This window comes from Caretta caretta, chromosome 10 (assembly GCF_965140235.1).
Source record: "Caretta caretta isolate rCarCar2 chromosome 10, rCarCar1.hap1, whole genome shotgun sequence".
Lineage (NCBI taxonomy): Eukaryota > Metazoa > Chordata > Testudines > Cheloniidae > Caretta > Caretta caretta.
This window is the reverse complement of record NC_134215.1, coordinates 28,434,665-28,452,135: the sequence shown is the minus strand read 5'-3', so window position 1 is coordinate 28,452,135 and position 17,471 is coordinate 28,434,665. Positions and strand designations below refer to the sequence as shown.

Here is a 17,471-nt window from a genome sequence, read left to right as displayed (position 1 = left end):
CAGTGGAGGCAAAAGACATATCTGGCTTCAAGACTAAGCTTGATAAGTTTATGGAGGGGATGGCATGATGGGATAGCCTAATTTTGGCAATTAATTGATCTTTGACTATTAGCAGTAAATATGCCCAATGGCCTGTGATGGGACACTAGATAGGGTGGGATCTGAGTTACTACAGAGAATTCTTTCCTGGGTGTCTGGCTGGTGAGTGTTGCCCACATGCTCAGGGTTTAGCTGATCGCCATATTTGGGGTCGGGAAGGAATTTTCCTCCAGGGCAGATTGGCAGAGGCCCTGGGGGGTTTTCGCCTTCCTCTGCAGCGTGAGGCACGGGTCACTTGCTGGAGGATTCTCTGCACCTTGAAGTCTTTAAACCACAAGTTGAGGACTTCAGTAGCTCAGACATAGGTCAGGAGTTAGTTACAGGAGTGGGTGGGTGTGATTCTGTGGCCTGCGTTGTGCAGGAAGTCAGATTAGATGATCATAAACGTCCCTTCTGACCTTAAAGTCTATGAGTCTACTTTTGAGAGTATGCTGAAGCGTGGATGAATCAATGTGAAAAGGAATTTTCCCTAGAGAGGATCATAGATAATTTTATAGTTTCCCACCTAGGGCTTTTTGAACTTTTTAGTTTCCCATGTAGAGAGTTTTGACACTGACCTCAAATGGGAGTAGAATCAGGGCCATAATAAAGTGTCCTCCCTGATGTACATACACTTTCTGCATTATTTTTATATTTTTCCTCTCAAGTGGACAGACTGGGTATGCCTTAGTAGTGTTGCTCTGTGCTGAGGCATAAAAACATAAGAACAGCTATACTGGGTCAGACCAATGGTCTATCTAGCCCAGTATCCTGTCTTCCAATTGTGGCTAGTGCTTAAGAGGGAATAAACAGAACAGGGCAATTGACTGAATGATCCATCCCCTGTCTTCCAGTCCCAGCTTCTGGTTGGCAAAGATTTAGGGACGCCAGAGATGGGGTTGCATCCCTGGTCACCCTCCCCCCATGAAAGATAAAAGTTTTGCCACGACCATTGCTAGTGCGAACAGCGCTCATTGGGGGTGGAAGTTTTTTGTCGGCAGGAGAGCCGACAAACAGCAGTTACGCTGCACGACTTCTAGCAGCATGGCTGTAGAGACACAGCCATGTCGCTAAAAGCCATGTAGTATAGACATAGCCTTAGTGTTCCCTTTCCTCCTTCCCCTAGACCCTTGCATAAGCTCAGTGTCTGAACCCTTCGTGAAACTTCCCTCCCTGAGTCATCCATTCTCTTAGCTCATCTGTTTAACTGGTACCATAGATGAGATTTTTGGCGGGTCATAGAAGGATGTGTGTACTGTAATATAATTTGGCTATATGTTTAACTCCTGTAATTACTTTAGTTCTTATCTTTTCAGCTGTCTTGGTTACAGGCCAATTGGTTTAGTAAGGGGAGTGTGTGGAAAGAGTGAACATTTCCAATAGTGACACTACTTTTTTTTTTTTAAGTTGACAACTAGAACTAAGTCTGTGTTATTAATTCAGCAAATTAATAGAGTTTAAGGTCAGAAGAAATCATTAGATCATCTAGTCTTACTTCCTCTGTATCACAGGCCATTAAATTTCACTTACAAATTACTTGGCTCAGTGCAGAGGTAACTATTTGGCTAGAGAAATGCATACACTCTTGATTTGAAGACATGAAGAGATGGAGAATCCATTGCTTTCATTGGCAGTTTGTTCCAATGGTTAATCACCATCACTGTTAAAAATGTATTCTTTATTACACATTTGAATTTGTCTGGCTTTCGGGTTCTTGTTCTGCCTTTGCCCACTATATTAAAGAGCTCTTTAATATCTTCTATTTTCTCCTCATGCAGGTACTCGTACACCCTATTCAAGACACCTTTCTTTCTTTTTACTAACCAAATTGAATGATTGTTTTGGTTTGATTCTGCATGCTCTCCAAATTTTCAACATCCTTTGAAAATGTGGTCACTAGAATGCAGTATTCTAGTCTCGGTCTCACTGGTGTATATAATATTTCTAGTATTGGTCTCACCAATTCTGTATACAGAGGTAAAATCATCTCACTACTCCCTGGCTTATACATCCAAAGATCACATTAGCCCTTTTTGCCACAGCATTGCATTGTGAGCTCATGTTGAATTGCTTGTCCGCTATGACCCCAAAATCCTTTTCAGAGTCACTGTTTTCCAGGATACAGTCCTCCATTCTGTAAGTGTGGCCTTCATTCCTTGTCCCTACATGTATAACTTTGCATTTGACTGTGCTAAAACACAGTTTGTTTGATTGGGCCCAGCTTGCCATGTGTTACCGATCACTCTGTATGACTACTCTGCCCTGATTCTTATTTACCTTACCACCAATTTTTGTGTCATCCATAAAAGTTAAAAGATTGCATACATACATCATGTGCATGAGCTGATCATCAGTAGCAATCCTTTTCCACAATAGGATACAATGTTTTCATTTCCTTATGGAATCCTGCATTTTCCACAGCCCAGGTTTTACCTTTTAAACAGTGTGATCCGTATAAGCACATTGTTCTCACTTAGCAATGTTAACTGGTTTAAAATATATATGTTTGCTTGTTTTGGGGGTATAAATAACTTAGTTTCTACTCAAGAAATGGTGAAAAATTGCATAGTAGCAATACAAACTTAAAAGAGCTCAGAATGACATGCAAGTTAGATTTATACAGTGTTCCATACTCCTTGATCACCGAATGGCTGCTGCATTTGTTCATACACATTCCTGTACATTAGAAATAATCTATGATGAGTAGCCAATGCCTCCCCTTGGATTAAAGAAGGATTCATTGAATTATTTCTAAACCATCCCTAGCAGATAGGAGTCTAATTTTTAATGAACATTAACTATCTCATAGGATGCATGCCATTATCACATAACCATTGTTCCAGAAATGCATGTAGATTCTCTCAGGTGAGAAACCAGAGAAATGGCTGTGGCCATTAACTTTCTCTTTTGTTATTTTACTTTTTCATTATGTTTGAAATAAGGGCTGAACTATGTTCCAGACTAGAAGACTGTAGCAGTGAATTGGGAATATGAGACTCTGGTGAAATATTGAAGACATAATAAGAACAAGTCTACAGAATGAAAATGAGAACATAATGTTAGTACATCATGATGTGGTAGAATAAAATCCATGCCCAATATTTTACTGGACATAGCTGTAATGCTTAAGTGGTAATTTATATAGCCCTCCAGAAAGACTTGACAAAAAGAAACTTTTCCCAAGAGAGTCATCTTCATTATCACTATCTTTATATATCTAATTTCCAAAACGTTATCTGTTTCCCCACGCATCACCCCTCAAAAAACAAAACCAAACAATCTTATTTTGCTGATGTAGATATTGTGGAATGGATGTGTATGTCTTTCAAATTACCGCATAGTTTTGAAACGGAGTGAAGTTTTCACTGCAGCGTATGTGCCTAGACAGTATTTTGTTGCACAGAACTATTACCTTGGAAAATAGATCCTTCTTCATCTGAGAAGAACCATAACTTCCACCATTTTCTTTAAAATTTCCTCAGCAGTTTATATACATTATATACAAAAAAAATGCATTCAAATAATGTTAAGGTTGCAGAGTCAAGCACACAAAATATGGAAATGCCACAGCTGAGGTTGCATGAGCAACCTTGATTCAGCCCCCCCATGAATATACTTTATGATACAATCTTTAATTACATAATCATCACTATCACAGCTATTCCATATTTCATTTAATCATCATCATTCAAAGTGTGGACCCATGTCTTTTTTTATCACCCACCATTCAAACCCTATTCTGAATTCTTTATTTCCTCATGGATTTTAATATGGTGCTCATCTGAGTGCTTCACAGACATGAATGAATGGAGATTTTCAAAATTCATAACTTGACCAAAGTAAGACATATTTTCAGAGGGAAAGCAAACGGCTCATTGTGGCTCCCATACAAAATGTAAGTCTCTGATCCAAAACACAGAGGCACCAGAGTTTCTCAGCTAAATGATTGCAACAGTTTTTTCCAGTGAGCAAAAACAACGTTTTGTTTTGTTTTTCTCAGACTTCATTCTGACAAATGACTGGACCATTTTTGCTGACATTTTTCACACACACACTTCACCCTCCCTCCTCAAAGAAAACAAAACAATGCAAAAGACAGACTGATGCAGACATCAGACATGGAAAATTTCAGCCCAGATGGTTAAAATTTGGCAAACTTATAAGCAACTGAAAAACAAGGTCTTCAGTGTTTGATGACCTGAAGAAGAGCTCTGTGTAAGCTTGAAAGCTTGTGTCTCTCAGTAACAGAAGACAAAAAGGCAAAAAAAAATTACCTCACCCATCTTGTCAGTCTTACCTATAGGTAAGACTTCTTAGGTCTTAGGTCAGTCTTACCTATAGGTAAGACTTAGGTTTCTAGTAGTGCCAGCAATAATATTAGAGCGAGACAGAGAGAGATGTATATAATATAAAGGTAGATCTCTCTCTCATATATATATATAAAATGTTGGCTTTTTAATCGTGATCACATGTACTGTATCTGCATTCTTCCTACTGTGTCTAGAAAAAATGATCAGAAGTCAATCAAAAATTATGCCTCCATTGCTATCTCTCTTTTTGTGTCTCATGTAAAGCAAAGCAGCTGTTTTGGTAGTGAAGTTAAGACACAATTCATATGTACACACAGAGATATATACCCATACAAATATTGTCTAGTAAGGCAGTGGCATCCCTTTCTCTTGTTTCTGGACTTCACTACAGTAGTGTGTATCTCTGTGACTTCTAGATTAGATTACTGCAATGTGGTTTTCATGAGGTTATGTTTGAATGTCCCTTGTAAGTTTCAGTTGATGTTGTATGCGGTTGTCTCCCTACTTGTTCTTCAACAGTTCACTTATGGGTGCAGTTCAAAATATGTATGTTCCCATATGGTTTTCGTCCTGTCTATTTGGGAGACTCTCTCTTTGAGACTATTTATTATTCTAGCAACTGAGATCAGCTAAGGAACTCAATGCTGTATTACAGTTCCTCAATCTTACAGTCCCCAACACTGGGACAGAGAATTTTCAACTGGTGGCTATTTGACTCTGTAGTTTGTTCCCCTCTTTGTCCAACATCCAGAATACCTTTGCTCTAGCTGAGTAGCAAGAGTGCAGATTATGGTGGGGAGGGAGAGTATGTTTTTAAAAGTCACATGGTATGTTAAATATTGTCTTTATTCTTCAGATGCATGATAGATGCATTTTATACATTAGTAACTTTATAAATTTGAAATTAAATCTATGTTCACACACACACACACACACACAAATAAAAGTACATTTTATCCTATAAGTAGGGTATTCCAGAATTGGTGTTTTTGAGGCCTGGTGCGTAGGGTTCTTCCTTATTTCTCCGAAGCGTCTGCTAATGGCCGCAGATAGAGACAAGATGCTGGACTGGATGGATCACTGTTCTGATCCGTACTGAAAATTCTATTTGTTTGTTTGTTAATCAACATAAAAGGCATGTGCTGTACCCAGTAGTACTTTACATAAAACATATAATAAACTATACATCAAATAAAATAAGGTCTATGCTTCCTTTCTTTTAAACTTTTAATTTTGGCTTTGGAAAAAATCAATAGCAAATCATAGCCTGGATTCCATATTTTATTTGTTTTTATTACTTCAATGAAATATATTAAGTCCTTCTTTATGCTCCCTACTTCCCAGACATGTTTCCATAAACAATTATTTATTTTATCTAAGTCACTCTCAGTACAGGATTAGGCTATGCATTTTTTTCTAGACTCATCAGCTCATACTATAAATGGTGCCAGAAATGTGTATGTGGGAGGGGGATCCTTGCCCAGTGTGAACTCAGCTGTTAGCTCACAGGTGTGGCATTTGCAATGTGCTGTGGATAATGAGATCCACAATATTCACCTCACACAGAGATATGAAGCTTGAAATGCCCGCTGCACCAATAAGCCTGAAGGAAAAAAAAGAATGCAACTAAAACTCTTTAAAAGTCATGGTTGTATTTATTATTTTCCATTTTTCCTCACTGTTTTATTTTATATTACTGTTAATCTGGATAAAGATTTAGAATTTATAAGCTTAATGGCACTAAACACCTCTAGTTTAATTGGTAGAGATTTGGGAGAAAGCCCAGACTAATTAACACCAATTGCTATTCTAGTGCCAATTTTTAATGGATTTTAGGACCAGATTCTTTTGGAGAAAAAGTTATTTTAAATGCATGTTGAAAATAGAAAGTAAAGTTGTAGCCACCTTCAGGAACCATCTGTTACAAGTGTACCAGATATTCTCAATATATGGTTAGAGAAATGTGCAGTACAAACAGTACCTTTCTGTTTGCAAGTATTGTTCTTAATTGCATGAACTCTCCATGAACTGTCTCCTTGCACTCTACACTTTCCACTCCCCACCTGTCTTCCTGTCCCTTAACTGTAGCCCACAGTTACCAATTCCACAATGAAAAAAATCTGCTTATTAATGCTCTCCATTCACCTAGGAAATTCTAATTTTGTAATAAACATATAAACTAGCAAAACTCGAAATGGTTCTGTTCTATACAATTACTAAACAAAAGACATGAGAGGGAGAAGGGGTAGACATAATACATTTATAATAAAATGATTCAAAAGAGATAAGGTGCGTAAAAAATAAATAGGTGATCTTTAACGGTACAGCAATGTGGAAAGCGTTTAAGGTCAGTGAATATCCTCTCATTCACTTTTTGAACCTCCTCTTTGTGTAGCTTCTTTTTATTGATGTTCTCTACAGTGCTACTTCACATTTTTATATAAGAGATCAGAACATTCATATAAGACTGGATGCATGAAATCTACTAACATCAGTGAGTTAATGACAGCTTTCATAGTTTCTCTTTGAATGTATTTGTTTTCTGAAACCTGAATTCATACTAGCTTTATATCACTTTCAACTGATATTTCCTTCCATCTATACCATAAAGTCTCAGTTGTGGATTCTAGCTGGACTTCAATGGGACCACTTGCATGCTTTACATTTAAGCATGTGCTTAAGTCCTTTGCTGAATCATGGCCAGAATGCTCAGCATGCTAAAGGATCAAGCCCCATGATTAAAAGGAAAGACCCGATAGTTTAACATCTTGTTCTGCTACCTTTTTCCCCTCATTTTTTTTTCTTTTTGCTCTGGCTCAGAGTCTTTCATCTATATACGTTTTTATACCTCCCTCATCATTGTGGTGTAGTGTTGGCTAAAAGCAAAAGTTGAAGCCATCACTGTAAACTTTTGAATGTTAAACTAGTCTAAAGGACGCCTTATTAAAGCCGTTCTGTGTGCTCTTTGGAGTAGAATGTTCTAAGAAATGTCAGGGGAGCATAAGCTGAAGTGGCCCATTGTGCGCTAATGCAAATCCTTTGTTGTTAATCTTTGTAAAATAAGGAAATATAAATTAGAATTATTTCATCTGAGAAATTTTACACATTAACATACTTGCAAAATACTTGACATTGGATTTCACAGATCCCAGTGCATTTGACTTTTTTAGTCTAGAGTCAGATAATAGGCAATTCTTTTCTTTTCATGTAAAGGATCTGAATTATATTAAGTTTAGTTTAATACTCTACAGACATTTCCTGTGCTAGTTTCTCAAAACAAAGAATACTCAACTATTTTACATTTTAGAACTCTAACACTTTGTTTCTTCATTCAGCCATTTAAGCTGTATTTTGTTAGAAAAACAAACATAATTTTTCAGCCAAGAAGCTGCAAGGGACAAATATATTAATATGACGGTCTGAATATGTGAAAATGGAAAGAACTGATGGCTTGGAATAGGAAGCATTATGATTGCCAGTCAGATTTTGACTTCTCAGTGCAAAGGCATTTTTCACATTTTTATTTACCTGAAGCCTTAAATGAAATAAAACACAGAGAGACGACTAACCAATTAGCCTACAGCTATGTGAAGCACAGTGGATTTCTCTGGTTAAAATGACTTACTCTGTGGTATTTGTCATCAAGGTGCATGATATTTGACTCTCCTTTTAATGGCTTCCAGAAATATGTGTTTCACATAATTTGAAACAAGCTTCCTTATCAGTATGTCTTTCAATTAATTTAATCTTGTTTCTGTTATTTCCACAGTATTTCTCAATCCAGTGAACCTCATTACATTTTGCAAGGACATTAAATTAGAGTCTGGATAGAAGAAATAAGATGATTATCAGTTAATTTAATTATGTTTTTACATTTGCCCATTTAATGATACGTCTGCCATTGTGGTATAGCTTTTTTGCAGTAGCACTATGTAGAAATTAGTTCCGATTCCATGTAAAGTTTACTTTATCTGATAACTCCTGACAACTAGTTGAGGCACATGTTCAGTAATTTATGAGTCTAATCAAAAGTGATTTACTGTTAGTCAAATGGCTATAGTAATGGAATAGCTTTACTCTATTCAATAGATCATTATAATGTTTCCTGCCTTTGCAGACACTGTAGTATTTTTACACAGCTTTGCACCATTAATTTAATTAAGAAATTAAATTTCCCATTATTATTGTAATGGAAGAAACAAGTGAGCAAGCTATCACACTATTGCATTTTACACAGTCAAACACAATTTATTTGATTTTCAGTTTTTGCAATTCCTAAGGAAAAAAGAAAAAAAAAAGAGGAAAAAGGAAACAGTGAAATAAGCAAATACAAAATTAACCAAGATGGTATCTGTTTATTAAAGTAACAGAGGCATCTATTAATATTGATATTATACTAAAGGTACTGTTATAATCTTCAGTGATGCATATTCAGTTCCATTATAACAGTTGTATAGATACTTGTAGAGCAGATGTCAACACCTGGAGATACTGAACTCCAGTTATAATTTTAAAGGGAGAGGCAAAGGGAGCGTCCCTCTGAAGCACTTAGAAGAGAGGAAAGTGATCAGGAACAGTCAGCATGGATTCACCAAGGGCAAGTCATGCCTGACTAATCTAATTGCCTTCTATGACGAGATAACTGGCTCTGTGGATGAGGGGAAAGCAGTGGACGTGTTATTCCTTGACTTTAGCAAAGCTTTTGATACGGTCTCCCACAGTATTCTTGCCAGCAAGTTAAAGAAGTATAGGACTATAAGGTGGATAGAAAGTTGGCTAGATTGTCAGGCTCAATGGCTAGTGATCAATGGCTCCATGTCTAGCTGGCAGCCGGTATCAAGCAGAGTGCCCCAAGGGTCGGTTCTGGGGTCGGTTGTGTTCAATATCTTCATTAATGATCTGGAGGATGGCGTGGACTGCATCCTCAGCAAGTTTGCAGATGACACTAAACTGGGAGGAGAGGTAGATATGCTGAAGGGTAGGGATAGGCTACAGAGGGACCTAGACAAATTGGAGGATTGGGACAAAAGAAATCTGATGAGGTTCAACAAGGATAAGTGCAGAGTCCTGCACTTAGGATGGAAGAATCCCATGCACTGCTACAGGGTAGGGACCAAATGGCTAGGCAACAGTTCTGCAGAAAAGGACCTAGGGGTTACAGTGGACGAGAAGCTGGATATGAGTCAACAGTGTGTTATTGTTGCCAAGAAGGCTAACGGCATTTTGGGCTGTATAAGTAGGGGCATTGCCAGCAGATCAAGGGATGTGATCGTTCTCCTCTATTCGACATTGGTGAGGCCTCGTCTGGAGTACTGTGTCCAGTTTTGGGCCCCACACTACAAGAAGGATGTGGAAAAATTGGAAAGTGTCCAGCGGAGGGCAACAAAAATGATTAGGAAACTGGAACATATGACTTATGAGGAGAGGCTGAGGGAACTGGGATTGTTCAGTCTGCGGAAGAGAAGAATGAGGGGGGATCTGATAGCTGCTTTCAACTACCTGAAAGGGGGTTCCAAAGAGGATGGATCTGGACTGTTCTCAGTGGTAGCAGATGACAGAACAAAGAGTAATGGTCTCAAGTTGCAGTGGGGGAGGTTTAGGTTGGATATTGGGGAAAACTTTTTCACTAGGAGGCTGCTGAAGCACTGGAATGCGTTACCTAGGGAGGTGGTGGAATCTCCTTCCTTAGAGGTTTTTAAGGTCAGGCTTGAGAAAGCCCTGGCTGGGATGATTTAGTTGGGGATTGGTCCTACTTTGAGCAGGGGGTTGGACTAGATGATCTCCTGAAGTCCCTTCCAACCCTGATATTCTATGAGTTAGCTACATAATGCAAAGTATTTGAAGCTTACACACATAGGCCTATTTTCCTGAAGGAAGAAGTCATTACAAATATGGTAGCATAAAGGCAGCAAAGACGCTTTAAAGGAGAAAGCAAAATAAAAAAGCCTACTAGGCTCTGACAAACTGAACCTCCAAATTCCAACTGATATCATTTGATAGCTTCCCTCCCAGGTTTAACTACTTTTGTATTACATGTATTAATTCTGTAGATGGTTAATCATTATGAGTGGCCAACTTTCCAATAGATAACCAATCAGATTTACCCTAATCAGATTTTGTAACTGTTTTTCTCCGCCTTTTGAAATTATTTGACCTAAACAAAAGGCTGTTATGGTATGTTAAAGAGGATCAGTATTCCTGAAGTCATAGGTAAAATGACCTACTTCTTGGTCGTACAGAAAAGGTATTGTTGTAACCTTCAGGGATATATATTTAGTTCCCTTATGCCAATTGTATTGAAACTTGAAGTGGCTATTAACCATTTTAAAATAGAATATAGGCATACATCACATTGGGAGGTGGAAACTGTGAATTCTACTTTTAGCTCTTCCACTGAGTGTTGTTAATGTTTCTGCATCCTTCCCATCCCATAGTATGAGCCCAGGGCAGCCTCTTGGAGGAATAACTATTATTCACACATGTCACGGATAAAATAACTGAGTACTTTCACATTGTAACTTGAGACAGAGCTGAGAATAAAATCCAGGTCTCTAATATAGCAGAGCCAAGTCTCTTCTGCTTTGCATAGTCTTTTGGAAAGAACTTGCTAAATTAGATGGCACTGTGACTCACACCTAACAGTGTGGCTCTATGTTTCCTTTAGCAGCTGCACAACAAAAATGGCCAGTTATCCTGAGTACCTCAATTTCTGTGTACCAAACTGGACACATCTCAGAAGAGCCCAATATTCAGAAAGTTGAGCGTCTACTCTCTGAAAATTCAGTCCCTTTAAAATGTCACAGGTTAAGCACCTAAAAATGGAGCCATCCAAAACCAGTATTTACTTTTGAAAATCTTTTTTATAGAGGTTTATACCTCTACTAGTGCTGTACTGTATTTAAAGAAACCTGGTTCTTTGGCTCAAATGATAGACATGCTTTCGACATCAGAGCTTGTGAGTACAGTCCCTGCAGATGACCTAAAAAAGGGGTTGGTTGCATTTGGCAATACACTTTTAAATCATTAGATTACAATCTGCTTTCGGAGCCAGGAATATAATTCAAGAATCTATTGGGTGTGAGTGTATCCCCTTGTATAGGCCGATCCACAAAGAGAAAGCAGCGTGGTTTCCTCCCACCCCATCTCCCCAATTACTCCTGTAGTCAAAAATAGAAGTCTGAAGATTATGATTATTAGATCCTTCCACTGACCCCTGTAGGATTCAAAGACAATCTCAATATATGTATAAAATTTAGTGCATAGGGTTGCAATTTTGGCTGGACATATTCCTGGAGGTTTGATCACATGACACAACCTTTAATTAAATATTCATCTTTAATTCATGGAGACTCCAGGGCAATCCTGGAGGGTTGGCAGTCCTATTAGTGCAAGAACCCTGAAGTAACTGTTAGAATGGTTTTGTATTGCCAAATAATGTATTTGGAAGAGGATTTGGATGTTCAGTTTTATTTTTATACATTGTTAGTGTTTGTATATGGGTTAACAGGAGCTGTCTCTTTAAAAACAGTGTGACAGACTGTGTGTGTGTTTGGGATTGAGAGCAATTCATGGGAGATTTTGCTGATTTGTCCAGAGTGGGAGACCCTGCCTGTATAAACTCAAAAAAGATCAGAAAGAAACCTCATTCTGTAACATTAATACTTTAGTGGGTCTGGAGCTGTTGCTGATGAGCGATGGAGCCTTTCATCTATAAGTCACTATGAATCCTGCCTACCTCAGTAAGAGTTAAAAGTTGTTCCCATCTAATAGATGTTTAGCAGCCTCTATATGAAATGAGTTGAGGGAGTCCCAGCTCCCACATCACAAACACACCTCTGTGGTTTGCTCTAGATTGTAAGCTTTCAGGGCAGGGACTTCCTCTTATTGTGTGTACGGCACCTAGTACAATGGAGCCCCAGTCTCTGTTTGGGAACACTACCAAAAGGGGCCAAAACACCCTTTTTTGCTTGGGAAAAAAAGCTGTTGTGACTGATTCAGCAATTTCCTGCAATATCTTTGGGAGATCTTACTGCATACATTTATGTATCATTATGGACCAGTGATTGCATGCAATTCCATGGGAGAGGGGACCATAACCTTCCAGGAACTAAGGGTAGTGGGAGGTGATTAGGCAAATTCATTTAGGTTGTAACACCTCCAGAGAGTTAGCACCACCCGGAAAGGCTTACATATACTGGTTCAGATTGGATTCTCCAGAGACCAACAGACAAAGAAAGGAGTTTTGGATAAATAGTCTGAGTTTTAACTGACTCAGCCTTCTTTCTGATTCAGGAAACAGACAGGACCTTCTGTCCAAGGGGGTCCCCAATTCTTCCAGGGAAGATTGAAAGGACTTTGGCCTACTGGGGCACCATCAGACTGATGGGCGATTGATGCATGACCTCTTTTGGCATGCATATAGGAACTTGCATTGTTTTTATGTTTTTTCCGTAATCCTTTCACCTTAAGAATAAATGTGCTTGCTTAGAAAGAGCTGTGTGGTAGCTTGTGACTGTTGACAATTACAAATGTTTATAGCCTTTGGAGAAAAAGCAAAGTGCATATGCTGGGCTATTTAGGCAGTCTGGCTTGCTGTGCAGCCTGGAAAAAACTCTGGGGGAGAGAGAGAGAGAGACGTGTATCTCCACCCAAGAGAGGAGGCAGCTGAGGAACCAGGAGCAGAGAGTGGGTGCACTGGAGAGACCATGGAAGGAGGGTGCAGTTGCTCTGGACTGTTACAGCTGTAAATGTAGAACTGATGCTCAATTGCACTTTGAGATGAGTATCCTGTATAATGATGTCATGATTCCATTTAACATGGTCTCTTGTGGGGGAAGCCCTTTAGATGTGGAGAATTTCTTTGGAGTGGGAAAAGGAGAACTGTAATGTGTATGGCTCCTGTGCACTGTCAACATCTGCATCAAGGGATACAGAGCAGGCATTAAGCTGGCCCTTTGACTGTCCATAAATAGAGATAAAGCACACATTAATTAACTAGTTCTGATTGTGATAAGTGATGTCTGATTACATGACTCTGCAACTAATGTTAAGGGAGAATAAACAGATTATTTTATAACTAAGGAAGACAACTCAGGGAATTAAGTGAGCCTAATTAATAGACCAGTTAAAATTTTGATCAACCATATGACATGTTGCATAGAAAAATAGACTCTCTCTTTAAATTATGGTAAAAGAGTGGTACATTCACTGAGCATTGGGCTTTCTATTTAACTTCCATTCAAAACGTTATTGTTTTGTTTTAAACTGACCTTAACTTTGTAAATAACCAAGTCTAACTTATTTAATGACATTTATTACATACATAGTAATTTCCAGTTTACCACTTTTTTTCAGTTCATTTTTTCCTTTTTTCCCAAACTGATGATTTCAAAGGGACTGAAATGGAAAAATTAAACCCCTTAATGTCATCTGTTCGAAAAATCCTGTGTTTTTTTTTCTGACAGGAAGAACGCTTTCAAATCCCTCCATGGTCTAAGCTGCTATGCTTGACATCTCATTATTTGACTCAGCTGTTTCAGTTTCACCTTCACCTTGCTAATTAAGTAACTCATTGAATGTATTATTCAGTATTTGATTCTTCTATCTGAGTCTATGAGAGATGGAAGTTAAAAAAAATCCTCTTGATGGGATTAATGATAGAATTATTGCTCGGACATGGGGTAGTAAATTGAGAACAAGCTAATGAGGTTGGCGACATATGAAACGCTTTCTGTCATTTTAGCAGGTTTTTGGCTGCTGGTGAAAGTATGTGGATTAGAGTTACTATAAATGGATTATTTCTTAACTAACCAAACAGTGACCTGATAATTGCTTGAAGAGATGAGTAATTTGAGAGAGGTCTCTTAGCTTTATTTATGTTTTGTTTCCTTGTTCTGCTGCCATCCTGTAGGGTATTGTATCATCATATGCCACATGCAGATAGAGGTTTTAGCTATTTAGAGAGCTTGGATTTGTCATTTTGGCTGTGTTACCAACATGTATCGTTTCCTGGTACTTTTGGCAAATTTAAAGTAATTTGTTTATTTTTTCAGGATTATAACAACAATTAGGAGTGCTTTGTGCATAAGCAAACCTGTTTTCAGCTCCAGTATTTCCAGACATATCTTAAGGATTCTCCTTGTTTTAGTCACATTATTTACTTTTAGTTTAAAAGGAAAAGAGCATTGCTACCATTTCTTTAGAATGGGTATTTTAAACTATTTTAAACTTGTTTGCTTCAATAAGCACTGTATTCACATTACTTTGACTTGCTCATTAGCCATTCACTAATATTATTGAAAGCTCTTGTGTATTTGTGGAATGGGGGTTGGTTTGTCTTTTGCAAACTTGAATTTAGTATATGTGAAAGAAGTCTGTTAGCGACATTGTGGATGGAAGCCCTCAGTGTTCTGCTGTACTGTTATATATTTCTCAATAGTCCTGAGTGTTTAAAACTATTTGTAGAATAGAAAAATAAAACTAATGTGTATTTGTTAAAACAATAGTAAGTGTGAAGTGCATACAAATTTGGGGTACGATTGAGGAAGAGACATAAGCCCAAATTTATAAAGTGTAAAGGTGTGGCTGAGCTCAGAACTGCAGCCCCTAACTGAGTTAGGAGCTAAACCTTACTTTTAAAGGGATTTAGGCACTTAGGAGCCAAAATCCTGTCAATGGGTTTTTTGCTTCTAATACCTAAATCCCTTTTGACAATGAGGTTTAGGCTCCTAAATCTATTAGGCATTTTAAAGCTGAGCTAAGCGATACCTATATATCTTTACAAATTTGAGCCATAGTGAACAGAGTACGTTGCAGAATTAATCTAGCCAATATTTCATAATCAGTGGATTCCCAATGCTGGGTAATGAATACAGCAGCATTTTAAGGGGACAGCTAGGGCTTGTGTACATTTTACAGTTAATTCAGATGAAGGTAAGGTGTGAATTTAAAGCAGAGTAGCTATCACTGAACAACCTGTTTGTGAGCAGTCTTATTCAAGAACACGAGTGCCTTACTGCTGTTTAGATTAATCTACTTTCAAAGCTACTCCTGAATAACTCCATGTATAGAGAAGCCCTCAGCACGATTTACCAAATGAGTTTTGTTTCACAGGCGTTTTGCTGTTGCTGTCTGTTAAGAAAGGAAGAAGGAGAAGTAATTCTATTTGGGCATCTTTTATATATAATTCTGGGCTGTATCTTTTATACATACATTTATGCTGATGTGATAAGAAACATGTAAATATTTTATTGTGCTACTGCAGGACTGAGCACATTTTTCCCCACAGAAATGTTTTTTTCATGCCTGCTAGCACTGTTATAATTAATAGTCCATCATAACAGGATTGGTGTTTGAGACAAATCTATTTGTCTAAATCTTCATGGATACCAATTCAGTATCAATTTCTTCAACCTTCTTCATAAGTGAAAGGGTGGAATGAGACCAGAATCCTATTTAATAGTTCTTGGCTGTACATGAAAAGGGAGACACCAGTGAGATATATGGCACTCGTGTGTGTGTACACATTTACCGTGCCAGAGGATACAGGGCACATACTGTGTATATCAGAATAAGACTCTACAGTAAATGTAACTGGTGAAGATGGTAAATGTCCCATTTTTAATGATGTTTTCACTGTATTTCTAGTGGTTTTGTGATTTCTACATTATCGTCATCTAAGAGTGCATGATGTTGTCACTTCCATCTGATTGCCTGTTCTCCTCTGGGAGTATGAAGTTCTGAATTTAAATATTCAGAGCCATTAGAGCACAAATTGTGTTTTGTATTAATGAAGCATTAATGTCTATGGCTTAAAGTGCCATTAATTTTAGGAAGCTGCCATTTGCGGCAAAAACTAGCAGTTCTACATTTTCCATAACAAAAATATGGGACAGCTATTGGATTCATAGTAAAATGGTAATGTACAGAAAGAAAAGAGTTAGGGTGGAGATTTGATTCAATAGCTTTTGCAAACAGAAAAGTGCTTATTCTAAGTATTAATATGATAGGGCTTACAATAGTCAGATATTGCCACCTTTAGACACTCCAGTGTCTAGAGCATATTTTGATGTTTAATTGAATAAAAGCTGAAGGGATGGTAGAGCCATTTAATAAATGGAATCACTCCTAAATGGCACATCCTCATTGCTGGTGAATTCCAGGACAGTGATATATTTGTGTACTAGTAGTTGTAAAGGTGAACCAAACAAATTCTGAAAAGCTTAGAGGTGCAGTATTAGGTATAGTGTCTGCTAATGTGATGGTTCGAGCTGACAATGCTTGGGCTGCAAGTTTCTTGATTGCTCCTCCAGAGCCTGAAGTGGTGTGTTTCTGAGAAAGATGGCAAAATGTAGTTATTGCCTGAACTCTGACATGTTGGCGATTTCAACACAGAGTGTAATTTTAATTATAGGACTATTTCTAGGTTAACTTCCCTAACAAATGAATTCTATATATGCACGGACGGTATAATACAACTGTTATTCCTGGGGAAATTCTGCACCAAAAATTTTAAAATTCTGCACATGTTTTAAAATTCTGCATATTTTGTCAAAATAACTCTTTATAACCACACCAGTTTCAATTATTTTGGTAGTTTATTTCAAAATACCTGTCAGCAAGTATGTCTGTAACCATTCAGACAACAGAAAAGATTCAGGAAATGTTTTTTTTTTACAAAAAGATTCCTTACTAGGCATATTAATTCAGAACCCTGAGTAATAATTCATTTAAACTGAAACACAGAACTCTATTTCCCACACCCCTCAGAAGCAGTGCAAAGGCTTAGGGGAGTCAGGGGTAACGGAGGAACTGAGGGGGAGGGAAGTAATTTCTGGGAAGGAGCCTGGGTATGAACTTGAAGGGTTGTTGGGTATGGTTTGGAAAAGTATAGAACAGGTTTTTTTCAGGGGGCAGGGCGAGATTGTTAGGGAGTGCCCCCCATGCAGACCCTGGCTGACCTCTAGCGTCTCCCATTCAGTCAGGCACATCTACTCCTATCCCATGTGTCCCTGCACCGCCTTGTGTCCTTGAACCCCATCCCCATGTAGCCCTGCACCCCCTCCCCCTTTATATCGCTGTGCC

At 38.1% G+C, this 17,471-nt stretch overlaps 1 protein-coding gene across 30 annotated transcripts in view; it reads left to right on the top strand.

The window, feature by feature from the left end:
* Positions 1-17,471, top strand: part of RBFOX1 (RNA binding fox-1 homolog 1) — a 2,443,894-nt gene that overhangs the window by 1,410,431 nt on the left and 1,015,992 nt on the right. The window lies entirely within an intron of this gene.